General features: G+C 47.8%; 1 long non-coding RNA gene across 1 annotated transcript in view; it reads right to left on the reverse strand.

The window, feature by feature from the left end:
- Nucleotides 1-291: 291 nt before the first annotated feature.
- The window catches only part of LOC135395980 (uncharacterized), a 46,600-nt gene continuing 28,284 nt past the window's right edge, over nucleotides 292-18,607 (reverse strand). Inside the window, exons 3-4 of the long non-coding RNA XR_010423229.1 lie at nucleotides 997-1,038; nucleotides 292-441 (exon numbers count right to left, since the gene is read on the reverse strand). This is a non-coding gene — a long non-coding RNA (uncharacterized LOC135395980). The remainder of the gene's footprint in view (nucleotides 442-996; nucleotides 1,039-18,607) is intronic.

The raw sequence follows: 18,607 nt of genomic DNA on the forward strand, positions 1-18,607 counted from the left end.
AGCCTGCCGGAAGTTCCTAGCAACGATCCACTCAAATTAGGACATCTCTCAAAGAGTTCGTGCAAGCCACTTTCTGCTGTAGCCCATAAATTCCTCAGTTGAGGAACGAAATGCTTGAGGAAGGTGAGCATTGAGGACCGTACCGAGGATTGTTTCGTGCAAGCGCGCCCATGTCTCGAACTCGGCATTGATGGAGGCGGCCTGTTTTTACTAACAACCAACATTGGCTGCTCGCACATCCGTGAAAGACAAAAGGTGTTCTTTAGGAGGTAGCTTTGGCATGTGGCTTCCTCTAGGCCAAGTAATTTTATTTCGTTACTATTTATCCGTAGCAGTAGCATGTGTTGAAGTAGGGTGGAACATTACAAGTCCCACCGAAGTATCCCTCCGCGATGCACCAGTTGATACATGCTTCCCAATCATAGGGACAACGTTGATTGGCTGTAACAAAGCAAAATAGACAGGTAGTTAATACGTCAAGCCCACCTTTACCTTTACACAGGACTAAGAGCAGGAATAGCTGACATATACTGTGCAATAATTCCTATATATGCAGAAGAATTTGCCTATTTTGCTGAGGTGGCCGTAGCTAAGCATGATGTAATAGCTGACACTGTCGGCTGTCTAAAGTGTGCCTCTTACGCGGTTCTTCCCCTACACGTTTCCTCACCATTTCTGTATTTCAAAAATCTTTTAACCGATTCTGCACAGCTCTGGGCAATCTGAAAATAATCGCCTCGAGATGCCATGTGTATTTTATTCATATGCTTCAGTCAGGTCCGTTCATAGACAAAAAACGTTTGCCTAGCGTGGTTCGAGCCCCGTAGGTTCGAGTTTTCTGGTTACACACATCTTGGTTGCCATATTTTAGTCAGCAGAATGTCTTTGAGTAAAACGTTCCTCTTCTTCTTTGTTTGTTATTACCATTTGCTGCACTATATGTTGTTGAAGCAATAATGAAGGGGCCACACCAAACAAAGAGTGGACAGGACTTACCAAGCGGCTCATTGTATGTCTTTGCTTCGGTTAGCTTTGAACCTGCATTGAGCGTTAGGTTGTTAGAATGCAAAAGCAACGCAATTAAAAGGCGATAAAGTTACGTTATAGAGGAACTGAAAGTATTCAGTAGGACTGAGATTATCGGTAGAACGAAGTCGCCCTCGTAGCATGGAGGATAGTCCGTGGGGCTGTGTGATAACAACGAACAGCCTTTCTTCCATACAAAGGTCACGCAAAGCTTCAATTCAGTTTTCAGTTCAGTTGAACTTCTATGCTCGCCAGTAGTTTAGCAAAGCCTGTGCGTGTCGTTGTACTTGGGAAGAGCATGTCCTATTATGTAGGGTTCAGACACTTTTCTTTCCATACGCAACACGAGCAATACAAGCAAAGCAGAATACATGTGCTCGACAAGGAACGACTAAAGAAATGTCACGAGAAGTTGGCGTGGTTGGCAACAGCATTGCATAGATGCCGTCATGGGCATGACTCTAAGTGCAATGCATTTTCTGCACTTTTTTAATTTAGTATACGCAAAGGAAGAACTCTCTCCAAACTACACCGTATAAGTTGATTATTAGAAGAACTAAAAACTTCTACGAAGAGGCAAACACAAACAGCGCACGTTAGAATGAACTTGCAATTCTATTCGGTCATCGTCGATGAACAAAGTGTGCGCAAGCGAGTTTGGACATAGTTTTGACGACAGGAATGACTCGTTGGTCAGCATATTAAGTGGTTCCTTTGTATACGTTATAGAAAGATTCAGATAGACACGAGAAAGTAGAAAGCGCTTTCGCTGTTCAGCTATTTGTTATTGTTGTACAGCTATTGTTGTCAGCCAGCTGTTGCAATTTGGGAGCCGTTGGAGCCGAAGCGGGACAAAACGCCGTCCCATACAAGCACATCCCTCAACAATAAGCAGAGAAAAAGTCTTCTGTTCGAATCGTTCTGACGGGAGAATTATTAAATGCAGATATGCGCTACGTGCATTAAATTATGTCTCAAATCCGCATCATCAACAAATGTGTAAACTGTTTGTCGGTGCACATGACTTCAAGGGCTGCACAGCCCGCCGGGAGTTAAGTGTGCGAACTGTGCCGGCATGCACGCAGCTAGCTACAGAGCCTGTAAAGTGGCCAAGACTGCTTTTGTAGCGCACGAACGACGCGCAGTCCTTGACCAACCTCGCGTGAAAAAGGTTGCTCCTCCTAACCCGCAGTTCGTAAAGTCTCCGGACACAGAGCCCCTTTGTAAGGCTCCCCTTGCCACTCGTCGAAATGAGCCCCGAGTGCATCAAAAGAAGACTTATGCCGATGCTGTCTCTAGCCAAGGCCCCTCAAGCGCTCCCTCACAAGTTAAGGCGTCCAATGCAGGGCGCGACAGCTCATCCCAACAAGTGCAACAAGCACAGCTAAAAGAAGACTCTGATGCTTTGGGACTTGTGGTCCCCATTCTCTTTGCTGCCGTCAGCGCCATAATACGGGACCAGCCAAAGATGTCAGGCTCTCCGAAGTTCAAGCTTTGCTTGCCTTAGAGCCCTTGCTAAGCTCTCTCCGTTCGGATCGTCATGAACACTAGATATTCCCTCACCACAATTTTCCAGTGGAACTGTAATGGTCCTGCCCCAAAAATGGGAGACTTTAGAAACTTCATACATCGCCATGGCTTTCCAGTCCTGGCGCTCAGTGAATGTCGCCTTTCTGTGCCCCTCAAGCTTTCCAACTATGTGGTATACGAATCGACGCGCACTCAAGGCCCAAGTCGTGCTGCGCTGTGCGTAAGAAAAGAACTCCCAAGTGTGGTCGAGAGCATTTCGTCGGCAGAAAACTGCGAAGTCGTGGCATGCCCTGTGCGCATTCGGAATTCGCATATCACGATAGTGAGCGCTTATGTGGCGCCGAACGTAGTGGTGTCTGGGAACCAGATGTCGTCTCTCCTTCGGAACGTCCGTAAACCGTTCATCCTGTGTGAGGACTTTAACGCCCACAGCACGATTTGCGGTAGTCAGCATACGAGCACAAGAGGTAAGCTCCTTGCAGACATTAAATGGAAGACTGCGAAGCGACAATCCTAAATGACGGCTCTTCCACCTTTTTCCGCGGTCAAGCCTACAACAGCTGCCTGGACGTTTCCTTTTGCTCATCTGATATTGCTCAGTTCCTGAGTTGGACCACTAATCTATATCTTATGGGCAGCGATCATACACCTAACCTTATCTCCCATCCAGAGAGCCGAACCGAAACGTTTATTGGTTCAGTTCGGGTTTAGGTTCGATGATAAGGGTTCAGTTCCGGTTCAACTCCGGAAGACAACTATAATGGTTCGAACCAGTATTTATCCAAACGGTTCACGAACCGGTTCAGGGGTCACAGGAGGGAATGAAGCATAACAGGCAGCTGAAAGCATATTTCCGTTTGTGTGGTACAGTGCTTGAGGTGGACAGGAAGGCGTTAACGGTCGTTCAAGATTTTGGAAGATTTTGCGCGATATGAAAGACAACATCATGGTTACGACAGGAGCATAACCATGAATTACCGGTTTGGGTTGACTGTCGCAGCACGTAGCTCATGTCGCGGTGGTTAACTAACCGATCGGGTTGTTCGAAGAATCTCGGCAGGGATATAACAGTCAACCGAGCCTGCTACATTAGCCTAAGTCAGTTAAGTACCGTAATTTCACGCGTATAAGCCGCACCGCAGATAAGCCGCATGACGCGTTTTTAGGAACATTTTGAAAAATTTCTGGCAGATAAGCCACACTCGCAGATAAGCCGCGGGCAATACGAGACGATTGATTTGTGCGACAAAGGAGACCATTGTGAAGGCCATAAACCCTGTAGTCCATACTCCGGGATCGGCATAGTGTACAACAAAGGAGGTCAGTTCTAGAGTTCTACCAAGATTGGATTGTGCCCTTGTTGGGCGTTTTTCGTGGATTGATGGGTCAGTGGCCTTCCAGAAGACGCGAATCAGTGTCACCACTTCCGTTAGAGCTGCTTGGGGGAATGCACCAGGAGGATCAATCTACTCGAATGTGGACCCGTCCCTGTTACGCACTGCTCGTGCATCGGCAGGGCAATGCTGTTCCAGAGACACTGTCGGCCCTTTCGTTAAAACTGGCGTATGGGGAAAATACCAGAAAAAAAGTCATCAGATAAGCCGCATCGGTGGATAAGCCGCAGAGCGCCCGTGACAAAAAAAAATTGCGCATAAGCCGCGGCTAATACGCGTGAAATTACGGTAATTGAAATTATTGCCACGAATCATCATCGCGAAACTTCCAGGGCAGGCACGAAACGGTACATCTCATCCCGGCGCATGCTGAAGCTTCCAGACACATCGCCTGCTCTGGCAAACGCACGTGCTGTTTCTAGACTTTTCGGCGCGACGCTTAAATGCTTGTGCGCTCCAAGCTGGGGCATTAATTCTTTGGACTCAGTTGTGTTCAGAGAGCTATCACTCTTGTGTTTTGCTACCAAGTAGTCTAATAAACCGTTCGCTGTTTATTCGACGACTCGCCGACCCATTTCGCTTCGTGACATTATTGATTACCAGTCAGTAGTCGCGAATACTTGGTATGCTAATTCTGTGTTAGCGCCGCGAAGCAACTGTGGCTCTGAGCGGCGTACAGATGTGGACAGATGGAGAGAGGACAGCAGGAAAGAGTGGGGGACAGGGGGGCATTTTCTTTTCGTTCTGGCCAGCATGAGGGTGGCTGGCCCTTTACTTTGTAAGGGGGCTCATGTAAGCTCACGCGCGCTATGTGCAGGCTATCAATTATGCAGTTTTGGTGGACACCCTGTACTGCTGAGGCTAGAGTCACTTCATGAACGCTACCCATTGATCCTTAATCCTTGTATACTCATGTGTATATCTTAAACATTAGTAGTCATAACAGTTTTAAGTCACTATCTCTGTGACCTTCTCTTTGTTGTTTTAATTTCGGGACTCCAGAAAATCCAGAGCATTCCTGCAGGGCACGACCTTTTCGAACAGGAAGGCCAAGAAGCTAATGAAAGAAAAAAAAAAGAAAAAAGGACGAAAAAGTAGTTTTTATGTTCAGGAACAACATGCAAGGTTTCGTTCTTAGTTCCGCATGGACCGTTATTTGAACCGGGTACCGGTATTTTTTTAACGGTTCAGTTCCAGTTCAGCTCCAAGATGGCGTCGACTGTTTCGGTTCGTTTCAATTCCGGTTCGGCCAAAAATAACGGTTAATAACGGTTTTCGGTTCGGGTTCAGGTTCGGTTCGACTCTCTGCTCCCATCGGCTTGTCGCCCGCAGTACACGCATGACCCGTTTGACGAACTGGAAGTTCTTTAGTTCAACCGTGGAGGAAAAGGCCCACATAGCTGAAGATCTGGAGGCCTTCACTTCAGTGCTCGCCAATTATTTTTCGTCTGCGACTCGGAAGATTCCTGTTCCAAGGCGGCTGTCTGCAGTGGACATGGAATATGAAAGGCTTCGGGCCATTTCTCGCCGTGCAGAGCGACGTTACCGTCGGTCAGGATACCTGCAAGACTACGCAGAATTTTGCAGGACCCGAAACATCGTACGTCGCCATCAGGAACGACTGGCACGCCGAAGCTGGCGCTCGTTTTGTGCGAGCCTGTCTCCTCAAACGCCCAATGCACGGATTTGGCGTGTGGTGAAAGGCCTAAGCTCTCCAGTAAGCCCCCTCAGCCCTTTTAGGGCCTTGGCGGGACACCAGGGAACGTGCGATTCTGCTGTTGGAAACGCCTTTTGTAGCCTTCTCACAAGACCATCAGACCATCTCCGGAGGCATATCGGCTGTCAGAAGCAACCATTGATGACTTTTCCACAGATCTTATACCCTCAGCCGATGAACCCATACACGCTGACTTTACCACGGAGGAGCTTTCAGCTGCGATTTCTCGATCTCGGAGGCACTAAGCTCCGGGACCTGATGGCATCTCTTACCAGGCAATCGCAAACCTGGGCCCTTCGGCTTTACTGGTGTTCCTGAAGCTTATCAACTCCTCCTAGAATAGTGGGTCGGTTCCGGATCCTTGGAAGGCCTCACGAGTCACCCCTGTGCTGAAAGCTGGCAAAACACCCAGGGCCTTGGAATCTTTTCGGCCTATCAGTTTGACAAGCTGTTTGTCCAAAGTCATGGAGCGTCTTGCTCTAACGCGCGTGAATTGGTTCCCCGAGGCCAACCACCTTCTACCGCAAGAAATGTCCGGCTTCCGCGCCTCCCGTTGTGCCATGGACAGCGTGCTTGACTTGGTGTCGTCCATAGAAGAGGAACGCGCGGATGGCTGCCGTACGGTGGTTATGTTGCTCGATGTAAAACGAGCATACGACACCGCAAGCCATGCGCATATAAAGGAGCTATGCGCAACATGGGCATTAAAGGTCGTGCCTTTCACTGGATTATTGATTTCCTCCGGGGAAGATATGGTGTCATGCGCACAGAGGACGGGACGACAAGGCCGCACTTCCTCACAGCTGGTGTCCCCCAAGGAAGTGTGCTCAGTCCTATGCTTTCCAATATACTCTTGGCTGCTCTTCCTGCGTTGTTGCCATGCGGTGTGCGCTTAAGCTTGTATGCTGACGACATATGCTTGTGGTGCTCTGGAAAACAATGGCCGGCGCTCCAGAGAATATTGCAGGACTCTCTCGACATCACTGTTAACTTCCTCATTCAACGGGGGACGGATGTGTCGGCAGACAAGAGCGTCTTCTTACCTTTCACACGAAAGCATTTATCGAAGTTTCAGCTCAGCCTGCACGTCCCCCCCCCCCCACCCCCCGTAGGGTTACACACCATCGTTTCCTTGGGTTCATCTTCGACCGTAATCTTACCTGGAATGCAGAAATCTTGAACATCAAAGAGCGCGCAGCGGCGGTTTCCTGCGGTTTCTCTCAGGATCCCGCTAGGGAAGTTACTGCTGATCTATGGCCGGTCTGCATTCTTCCCTTGTCCGACATATGTTGGCATACCATGCGCCTGTCCTTAACAGTATCTGCCCGACGTCTGAGTCAGCCCTACAAAGTGTCCTGGCAAGGAGCGTGAAAGTGTGCCTAGGTGTTCCTCGAGCCACCTCGAATGCCACAGCTCTGGCAGCAGCGCGGGAACCACCTTTCTCAATACTTAGGATTCAGGAATCCCTATCACTAAAAATCCCGGTTCCGTCGAGAGTTACATATAAGAAGCACGTGCCTAATGACTTATAGGGCACATCGCTGGCGCGGTGCCTCATGCAGACGCACAATACATTTTCAATGGAAGAAGGAATGTGATAAACGGCACGCCTTTGTAATACGGCGTACTCTGCTGTTTCGTTTGTTTGTTTTTCTTAGTATACAGTACAGCGCGGAGAAGACATGCCGCGTGAAATGATCAAGGTTATCCTGTTACGGATAGGTGTCTTTGATGCATGCAGGGGCGGACGCAGTGTTTTTCTGAGGGGGGGGGGGGGGTTCGCTATGGGCCAGTGCAAGGTGCATCCTGGGATTGGTCCGTTGAACCCCATGTTAAAGTCGAGAATCGAGAGGGGATCAGTACATCAATCCCCACGTCAATCCGCAGCTGGATTCATATGCGGCAGTTTGGCGCGAAGTGCAAAAACAGCAGCATTGTAAAGAACAGTTGGGAATGCATGAAATCAGGGCAGTATCTGCTGCAAAGGGCACAAAGACTTTGGGGCACAGTTAATGTTGTTCCAACAAAAGAACGCTTAGACATGACGCGGCTGCATCGTGTCTCATTTTGCAACGCTGAACACTTCACAAAGCGATAAAAATGGACGCGCTATTTTGGTGGTAGTCGTGCTGGGAATGGGAGCTACGTGAGAAGTTCCACCTGCTTGACCTGTTTGTTTCCAATAACTAGACACTATGCTGAAAATGACTGGGGAATTGTGCTAATGCATAGTTCTGACAGATGAAAGGAGGAAAGAAAAAAAGAAGAAGCAACAGTCCGATGGGAAAGGCGAACTGAAACGGTGACTTTGTGCGTGATATGTTTCTGAACGTGAAGCTCACTCACAACATCTATCAGAGATCTGCGAGGATGAACACGACACTGTTGCAGGTGAGCTGCTAAGTTAGCGTGGGACGTTTTAACACTGTGCACGGTGCAGCGACCGTCATGTATGCGTCTGTTTCTGTAACAGCACAGGCTCAGCCATGCCGTTACCGCCTGGGCCCGCTTGCACGAAACCTTCCTAAGTGTAACACTTAAAGGAACTGTAAAGTGAATTTCAACCCAGGGTTACCTTATGATTTTATGAAAGCCAAGGATGGGTACATCTCAGTTACGAAATATTTCTTTTTGAATCCTTTCTTTCTTTGAGTAATCGAATTTCAAAGATTACATTCGAGCGCAAAGCTCAGTACTTCCTCCAGACACAACACTGGTTGGCTCGTGTCGGCTACGGCTAGTCTCGCCTTTCTAATTCGCCTCCCGGTCTGTGGCGAAGGCGTAATGTTGTTTTGACGTCCACGCTGTGTGATGTTGATTTTTCCAAACTTGAATGCCCTCGAGCTTGCGATAGCCCAGCAGTTACGCCCGCAAAACGTTTGTTCGTACGAGTGCACGCGGTAGACGCAGTATGACACGACATCATCCGCAGAATCGTCGACGGAGGATGAATTACAGTCATTGCAGTCACCCAGCCGCCGTGGGAAACACTCTTCATGTGTAATGAAAATGTTGAGAACCTCGCAGCGGAAATATGGCATTGCTTTTTCCGTTCAGGTGTCCTTGTGGCACATGCGTGCCGATGCCGACGGCAGAAGAATGCCTTTGTTGCCGCGAAATGAGACATTACTGAAGCAGCGCAGCGGTTGCATTTCAAGAAATCTGTACTTTAAAATACTGTGGCTGAAGACTGAGTTGCTCCAGGTATCCTACTGCCACGTGAGAGAAAGCGACGAGTACGCTGTTAAGAGGAACAGCAAAGTGAACAAGTGAGTTAATCCTTGTGTGCCATCGGTTCGTTATCAGTAAAGTTACATATCATAATTTTACGCTGTCCATGGTGCATGCAGGAAGTTTCCGTACGATGCCTACAAACAGTTTACCAGGTGGCTCTGGAAACCATTAGGAAAGCTGAAAGCACTACAGAAAAGTCCTCGAAGCATGTGCTGTACATGCCATAAGGGAAAACGTTCCTTCTGAAGCACACAAACGTTTTTGCCTTTTTGACGTGTGATGCAGTAGATGCTGTCTTACCATGTGCATGTTTATTCGCTTTCACTGAGATGAAGCTCTCACTTTTCTTTCAGGTGCTTGTACACTGCATTGAATACCTCCCATCTTGACAGCAGTACACTGGATGGTTTGAACACTGCTTGATCATAACAGTATCCCTTTCATGAGCAATAGAGGTCTGCCATATGCCCTTCTGGAATAACCAGACAGCCATTGCACAGTAAAATACATTCTACAGACATCAAAGCTTGTAATGTTGCTTTATTGATCACTGTGTTTATGAATGAGCATACAAGTGATAGCAGTAAACAAGCAAACAATGAAGGAGAACATCCCCATACTGTGTTCATATCAATTTGCAAGTGCTACTTCGCACCAACCAGTAACGCAATGTATGTATGGTTTTTTTATTGTGTTCAGTGCACAGGTGTTTGCCACAAACACGTTCCAGTCCATAAGCTCTAAGAGAACATAGGCTATCACCTTGCCTATAATAGATTTATATATCGATATAGATATATATCGGTTCAGCTGCGATCGTATCAAGGCTCAATTTCTATGTTCCACATTGCAGCACTAGAACCCACAAAACATTTTATGTATGCGGTAATAGTTAGAGAAATCACCTTTTTTGAGGCTTCAGATTGTATATAACTCCCATTCCGGGGTTTTTGATCTGTTCAGTGGTGACTTATTTGGCGTCGTACGCCAACTTCGATGCCTCCTTCATGATGGGTCCAAAGCAAGGCCAGTTGTTGCCTCGCCATCTACATGGTTTTGTCTTTGTCGTAGTATTTGTTTTTGTTTTATTTTATGTAATTATGGTGTTTTAATTCATCTCTTTGTATTGACTGTTTGTATGCTGCACCATTAAGGAGGCCCTCTGGCTGTTCATGGGCACCAGAAAAATAGAAATAAATAAATACATAAATAAAACATCTTGCGTTCATGACATTATCAGTATAAGAAGGCCTTAGGTGGGGTCATGCTAATGGCATCAACAGAGGCTTCTCTTCAGAGGCATCCCTGCCGTTGACAAAAATTTTAGACCTTTTCTGTGTCTGTGCACATCCATCTTTGCAACACTTTCTCAATTTCTTATTATAAATTTTCCATGTTTTCCCTCATACCAGTCCAATTGCATCCATTGGTGTGGGCTCAGGCCTTTTGCAGACTGCTACTATTTCACTGTAGCTCACATCCTTGCAAGTTGTTGGTGTTTCACTCAGGAGGTGATCTACATCCTCTGCGAAGATAAGGTATGGTCATGGCTAAGTTCCTTCCCTATCCTCTTTCTATCGAAACATGGTCTCTCATGGCTGTCATGGCTGTTGAAAGCGTGCCAGGTCAAACCTAGACACATTATCTCGAAGGTTGTATACATTGTTTCCTGAATGACAGCCGATTTGTATACGCAAGCTCATACTTCTCCACATGCTAAGCAGAAGCTCGGCATTTCCGTCAGAATTGGAACTAAACCTGTAAAGGTCGTTACAAGTACGCTGCATCCACGGGTTTAGCTCAGCAAGTGCACGGAACTTGACCACAGATTCACGCTTTTTCTTAACCCTCTGTTAAAAGATCCTCTTGTGGACTACATGGCCACTAAGCATTCCGAGCATGGCATTTGCATATTGCTATTGCACAAGCTTGTTCTTTTTACCTTTTACTGCGTGTACCTTTTATGCCATTGTTCCAGCTAGAATTATTGTAACAAAAAAGTCAACTATGCAAAGCCTGTGTGCCTTGTTTTGTATTATTTTTTCGTGCCCTCAATACTTTCTAACAAGAATTTGGATTTCCTCCTCACTACTTTCTTTGTTCCCTTTCTCTAATGTACATCAGTATAAATATATGTACCATGTATGTCTGTATCATGCCTAATGAAGGACAGACTCTATTCGAAAGCTTGTGTTTCAGTAAGATTATTTGGGTGTGTCAGTCTCTCATGACCGTGAAGAAGTCTCTCATGACCTACCTGTGTCGGTAAAGGGAGCCTGCGACCTTTCTGGTAGGTGTTGTAGGTGAGGTCCGTTGAGGTGACTTTAATATTAAACAGCTCGAGTAACCACGGAACGTGGTCAGCAGCAAATACTACAAGGTGTCATTTGAATCTGTGAAAACATAAGGCGCTATGAATTCACACCTTGGCTGCACTGGTCCCATTGAAAAGGATTGTGCAGGACAGCAGGATGTTCCCTGCAGCCATCTTGTTCACTTCTGGCCGAAGTTTCCAAGATAAATTGTGTTCACTTGGGCACTCGGCTTTTGTGGTGAGAAGCGTGACGCGAACATCTGTGCCCACTTTGTGAGATGCACCGGAAGTTCTGAATACGATGCACATTTGATGTACTTCTTCTGGTCTGGTGAAGCAGAGGGCACAACACTGCAAAGTAGAAGAGCTTTTGGTATCTGCAAACTTGTATCAGCAGGCCATTCAAAACTGTTGTCTTCAGATTTCCAGAATTACTCAAGAGCTGGTTCCACCAGTGGTGCAGATATTGCCATATCATGCACCTGCAAGGAATGCAGAAGTTAAAATGTTAAATAAAACAAGAGCTTGATCCACCTGTGAGCATGACTGTACATGGACAATAGGTGTTGAATTCATCATGGACAAAGCTTGAGAGGTGTTGACGGTAAATCACCCGTTGAGACGCTTTTACTTCTGAGTTTCACATTCTTGTCAGTCACGATGGAAGCCTGTGTCGCTGATACGAATGAAAAATGCGGTCAGTGTCTATAGCGCATAATTTATTTGACACTTATATTCTTCTGCAAGAGCTCAGGCTCCCCAGGGGAAGGGGGATATTGCGTTTGGTACATTAGGCAGCGTAGGAATCACAAAAATCTATTTGAATTTCAAGTGAACCACATATATGTATCATTCCTGTGTATCGGTCAATACATACCTCGTCTGCACTGGTGTTCGCATCGTCAGACGTCACACGTTGAAACACTGGTGCAGGGACTGCCGTCCGTGTGAGAAGTTTTCGACTGTCCACTGGTACCATTTCGTACAACTCGTCAGAGAAATGGGTTGAGCAAATACGGCGTGGCTCACGAATGTCTTGACCAAGCGCTTGCAACAACTTTCGTTTCCGTGCATTTTCCGTTGGAATCTTGTGGTACACAACGTCCCTTGTCGAAAGAGCACACTTAGTGTATCCCCGAACATTACAGTAGATACCTGGCATAGCTGTCAGGTGAAGCTTTCTTCAATTTCGTCAGGAAATGAACTTTTTTGCGTACACAAACCTGGCGATGCCGCAATAAACGCCGTCGCCGTGCAATGTGGTTGAGAAGAGAGCAAAGATGGGGCGCTGACCGCGCTGACAGTATTTTGGTATACTGTTTCTTTGATATTTTGAAGAATTGTCTCGGTAATTCTTGTGATTCTAAAAGTAGTGTTTATTGGAGATTAGTAGCCGGTCGTAAGTTCATTGTGTATTGCACGAACACTTCGACGAACGCCCTAAGTCAGGTGTTCTAAAGTGGATCGTGGCTACGAGCAGTGGCAGTTTTCGGAGGGCTCTCATTCGTAGAAAGAGAACTTCCGGAGTTCATCCCAGGAAGTCGTGCGTCACGGCATGTTTGGATTGTGGGAAGTCGTTTCCTTCTGCCGTCGCACGTAAACAGTTTGTAGAACCAAAATAAGGTATTGTAATATCACTGTAGCTGCAACAACGCATTAGATCACTTGTTGTGTACTTTCGTTAAATAAAATAAAGCCTGTGGCCCAAAGTATGTCTCGAATTGCTTGATGATGGAGAGGTTATCTCCACCGGCAGTGCCGGTGAGAGGCACCTCGCGCTGCGATCATTTTGAGAGATGCTGCTAACGAAAAGCACAAAACGTTAGCATTTAAAAAATGAGACGTTGTTAGTATTGCGAGGAAAATGTGTACTGTATTACGAGATACAGTTGGTGCCGACGACGAATCCTCGCTACACGGTTCATAGCGGCTGACATGTTAGTCCTAAGCAGAGGAGGCACAGTAAGGGGGTTTCGCCGCCGCGAAAATAGTGTCGCCGCCGGCATCTCCCGCCAAAGTCCGGCTACTTAGTTTTCATTGGCTCTGGTCCCCCCACGTGACCTTTCTCGATCATGATTGGCTGAGGCTCATTTAACCGGTGGATTCGCTCGCGTTCGTTTCCTCCTAGGCGCCGACCCGTCTGACCGTTGTGCAGCTTGCGTCTATGTGGGCAGACGGTGATTTCGTTTCGTGGATTTCAAAGATGTTCGAGACATAGACTATTACCGGAATGAAAGGTAAGCAGATAAACGTATGATGCATGTCAGTGATCAAGCGTTTAATATTGCCGCCTAACAGTGTGCACAACTGAGGTACGCCTTGTCCCGTATTACATCACTTTCTGCCGGTTATCAGTCATGACCTGGTTGATGTGGTATTCTGTATGGCGTTACTAGTTGCGTTTTGTTCCGCTATTTGAATGTGTCTGATGTGTAATACACTGGTGTGCATGAAAATAAAAACAGCATGTATCGCGTACGTCGGACTCCTCGAATTTTGTCATTAGTCGACATGTCGGCGCGCAACGATAGCATGTCTTACATAGCGTATTAAGCCAATTAACGTTGCCTATGCTCTGGTTCCTCATGAAGCGAATGGCTCCTGCGTCTCATTACGTGCTATATAATAACATCTACTTTATCCAAACCGAATAGGTTCCCTTAAAGATTGTATAATATGATAGTCACGCTTTCTGTTGTTCTGCAGTATTTATTCTTTATTTATTCTGCTGTATTCTGAAATAATCGTGTAGATTTACTTGCATTGAAATGTTGCTTCTTGTTTATATGTTTACCGTGTCAATAAATTTGTACATGTGAATTCCTTCGTCTTCTGGAGTTTCATTTTCTGCTTCCCGATAATATTAGCAGATGGCCAGGCGAAGCGCCCAGAACAGCAAGGGGGGGGGGGGGGGGCGAGCGAGAATCCGAGTGAGAGGGTATAGAGAAGGCACGCTGCGCACATGCGCAGTTCGATCAGTCAGCGCGCGCTTTTTGGCGCCGTTTTCCGGCTAGTTCTTCGCGATTCATAACGGATGATCACGTGGCCATGGGGGTGGCGGTGGTTTTCGTGGCGAAACTGTGGAAGCTACAGCTGCACTCCACTGGTCCTAAGCTTTAGTGCGGTAGTTTAGGGTGTTCCTAGAACCCTTGGCCAGCGCCCTAATTTGCGCGGAGCTAGCGCGACCACTTTAGTGTTCTAAAAGTTTCGTGCAAGCCACTTACAGCTCCGGCACCACACTAAGTGAGAAACTCGTTAAGTTTTACACTGAGTTCGTTTCGTGTAAGCGGGCCCTGGGCTAACGAACGTGAACTTCGCAGGGGGAACTTTCGGTGGATTCATCACCTGCAAAGATGCGTCGGGTCATCCAGAATGCCCGACGGGATGGTGTCTAATCTGCCGTCATGCACCAGCGGAGCACGGACTTCTCAGAAGGTGAACTCAAAGCGTTGACGTAGCGTTCGTTGCTGTTGTTTACTGCTCTGTCCCATATCTTCTGTTCGAAGTTTTAATATTCTCGCTCCATGTAACTGTATTGCACTGTTTGCATTTTACGCATTTTGCGTGCGCACTGGACATGAATAGTATGACGTACGCAGATCCCATACGACGCACAGTTGACAGCTCTGAGTGCATGTGTTTGAGTCCCCCCGCTTATATGTCGTTTGTTTTGTCAGATCATGAAACTGAGGCCGCGAGGTCAGATCATGAAATGGAGATTTCCTTCGAAGAGGAACTTGGTGAGATAATACCGAATAGGCGCTTTCTCTCTCTTTGTGTGGGTTTTGACGGAGATGAATTGCGCAATCAACTTGTCTAAGTGTAGTTTTCCTTGTGCGCAACAGTGCTATGCTGGGCAGTCCTGGTACTTCTTCCTTCAGGAAATTTACGTCAATTTTGAAATGTACCTCATATTTTTGCAATCAGTAGGCTAGTAGATGAGTGCAACCAAACACATTGTGCTTTATCGGTTGTTGATACATTTTGTTGTCGAATAGAAGTTGCCATTTCCTACTGATGACTCCATCCTTGCAGGTACGTCTATAGTTGCAACTGCATCTTCTGCCAACAGACGCGTGGACCAGGAGTCCTTTCACCCGACACAGATCATCCCCAGAGGTGTGACGGCTTATACATACTTGTCACAAACAGTTAGACAGTCTTGCGAGGTGCTCCTGAATCTGTTATGGTCACAGTGTGTGCTGCACTTGCCCATACTGTAGTTTGTTGTTTCACAGCTTATTACAATTGCAAATGCTGCTATTGAAGCACAAGTATGTTCATCAGTGTGGGAAATGCCACGGTTTCTAATATCAGGCAACAAATGAGCAGTTATTGTCCTGCGTGAACCAGTCTTTCCTCGGTTACCTGGGTGATTCCACGTGAGATCAGGCAGGTTGGTCCCGACGACCTCCCGGATTTTTTTATACGCAACATATGTTGAAGCCTAGCTTATGGAAAGCATTCCAGGACAAAAATTAATTGAAGATTATTTGGGGAGTTTGCGTAAAAAATAATTACGTGAAACGGCAATTTTGCGCAGTGGTATTTTCATCAACTTTTGGACGTTGTATCTCTGGGGCCATGAGGCGCAGGGGGAAAATATTGTAGCGGCCGCAGGTCGGCGCCACCGGAAGATACGCGCCAAAAATAAACGCTGACGCGCGCTCACGGGCTCGAGTTCTTAGCGAGCCGGGCGCAGTCTGATTCTGTTGCCTCCTAAGCTGTCTGCCTGTCTACTTCTCTCCGCGACAAGCCACAACTGGTGACCCGGACGACCAAGACCAACCGCACGACCTATCCTTCTACTGATCTTCGTCACCTCTCCTTCATTTCCGAGTACACCACGGACATTCGCTTCATTCACGGGACCGACAATCAAGCGGCGGACGCTCTCTCGCGCATCGAGGCTATCTCTGCGCCTGTTCTCACACTCGATGCTCTCGCAGCTGCGCAGGCCTGCGACCAAGAGCTTCAAGCCCTGTTGTCTCCTGGCACAACCCAATCTTCCCTCCGTCTGGAGTATGTTTCCCTGCCTCTTGCACCTTGCGGTATCGCTTGTGACGTTTCCGGTTCTGCGCCTCGTCCGTACCTGCCCTCTACGCTTCGTTTCTCCGCGTTTGAGGCGCTGCACAGCATTAGTCATCCTGGCATTCGGGCTACGCAGCGGCTATTGTGCTCACGTTATGTCTGGCCTGGTATAAACACCGATGTCCGCCGCTGGACAAGATCTTGCACTGCATGCCAGAAGGGCAAAGTCACTCACCATACTAAGTCCCCTCCTGGCCACTTCCCCCCACCTGACGGTCGCTTCCGTCACATCCACGTCGACCTTGTGGGCCCTTTACCACCGTCCCGAGACCAACGCTACTTACTAACCATTGTCGACCGTTACACCCGCTGGCCCGAAGCCGTCCCCATCAGTGACATCACGGCGGATACCGTAGCCCGCGCCCTCGTTTCAACTTGGATCGCCCGTTACGGCTGTCCCACGCGCATCACCACAGACCAGGGCCGACAATTCCAGAGTGCCCTTTTCAAGAACCTGATGGCTCTCCTCGGTGTTCACCATATCAGCACCACGCCATACCACCCTTCCTCCAACGGCCTCGTCGAGCGCTTTCATCGTCAGCTGAAAGCTTCGCTCATCGCTCGCGAGGCCCAAACCAGCTGGGTGGATCACTTGCCTGTTGTCATGCTGGGCATCCGTTCGGCCTTCAAGGAGGACCTCTCCTGCACCGCAGCCGAGCTGGTTTACGGGACGACACTGCGTCTTCCTGGTGACTTTTGGAGCGATCCCGACGGCGTACGTTCTCTTCCTCAGGCCGAGTACGTCCAGAAGCTCCGGCGTTTCTTTCGTGGCCTGGCGCCGGTTCCCTCCAGGTCGCCGCCCCCCTCCAAAGTTTTCCTCCACCCAGACCTCAACACGAGCACCCACGTGTTCCTGCGCCATGATGCTGTCCGGAAGCCGCTCTCGCCACACTACGATGGCCCCTACCGTGTTCTCTCCCGAAACAGCAAGACCTTCACCATCGACATCGCGGGCCAGCGTCAAGTCGTCTCGCTGGACCGCCTCAAGCCGGCCTACCTTGAAGCCGTCGCCCCCGCTCCCCCACTCGCTCTTGGCGAGGACTCTTCCCCAGCCTTATCTCCTCCGAAGCCTCGTCGCAGAGTTACTTGGGCAGCTCCACTTCGTGTCCACAGCCCCACATCGCCTCCACTCTGAGGGGGGGGGGGGGGAGCCCTGTAGCGGCCGCAGGTCGGCGCCACCGGAAGATACGCGCCAAAAATAAACGCTGACGCGCGCTCACGGGCTCGAGTTCTTAGCGAGCCGGGCGCAGTCTGATTCTGTTGCCTCCTAAGCTGTCTGCCTGTCTACTTCTCTCCGCGACAAGCCACAATATTTTTGTCACATAATATATAGGTTGTCGTTAGTTGGCCGCGTACTTTCTACGGTCGCAGATGTGACAGATAATTTCCTAAAAATTCTCAAAGTCACTCCATCTGCAGATTTTCCTGCTTTTTAGACGCCTCAGTGCTCGTCTCTATATTACCGATACATAGTGAATGTGGTATCATAATGTTCGTCATTACAACCTTTTTCTACTCGTATCAAGAATGTAACAGGTTGTTCGACGACAAAGCTCTCAGGGGCGAATTGCATAACCATGGTTCAGCGAAACTGTCAACTTTGGACGTCCGTTTCAGATATCTCCCACTCAGTACGTTATTCATACTGCTTACAGACATTGTTCCACGTGTCCCGAAAAAAAACATCAATCTTTTTTGTGGATCAGAGAAGGACAAAGCACTGTTCCAATTTAAGTATTGACCTGTATTCAACTTTTGGTGGCCGCTCTCATGGAGACATCTTGACACCACTGTTAAATCTGCCCTCCACATCACAACATCTGCTTTCAGGGTGGAAAACAAAGGCCACCATTCCGATTAACTGCTACCTCCAAGTTCAAGCACTTTCGCTGTCCAAACAGTGGCTCCTATGGATGGGGTGGTACGCGTTTCACTGTCTGATATATAAGGTACATTACATAACTTCAGTTAATTCGTCTTCTTTTGCGCATTTTTATTACTACTAGCGGGATTATTGTTGGATGTACAGTCCTTTCTGACACCTCTGATATCGTTTTACAATTTTTGACGGCCATCAACGCCCAATGAAGAAGGTGCTTTTACTATCAGTGAACGTTTCATTGAAGAAGAGACCAGAATTCATGCTAACATTGTTTGCCCTAGAGTCACTGAAGTCAAGCGAAGAAGGCCCGAGGTAGAATTGAAACGTTTGTAAACGCCTTTGCGTGAGCATAGCTTTGTTGACCCTGAGAAGGTCAAGATGTCTAAACTCTTGCAACCCTACAACGTTGGGGACGATGT

Source organism: Ornithodoros turicata, chromosome 5 (genome assembly GCF_037126465.1).
Source record: "Ornithodoros turicata isolate Travis chromosome 5, ASM3712646v1, whole genome shotgun sequence".
NCBI lineage: Eukaryota > Metazoa > Arthropoda > Arachnida > Ixodida > Argasidae > Ornithodoros > Ornithodoros turicata.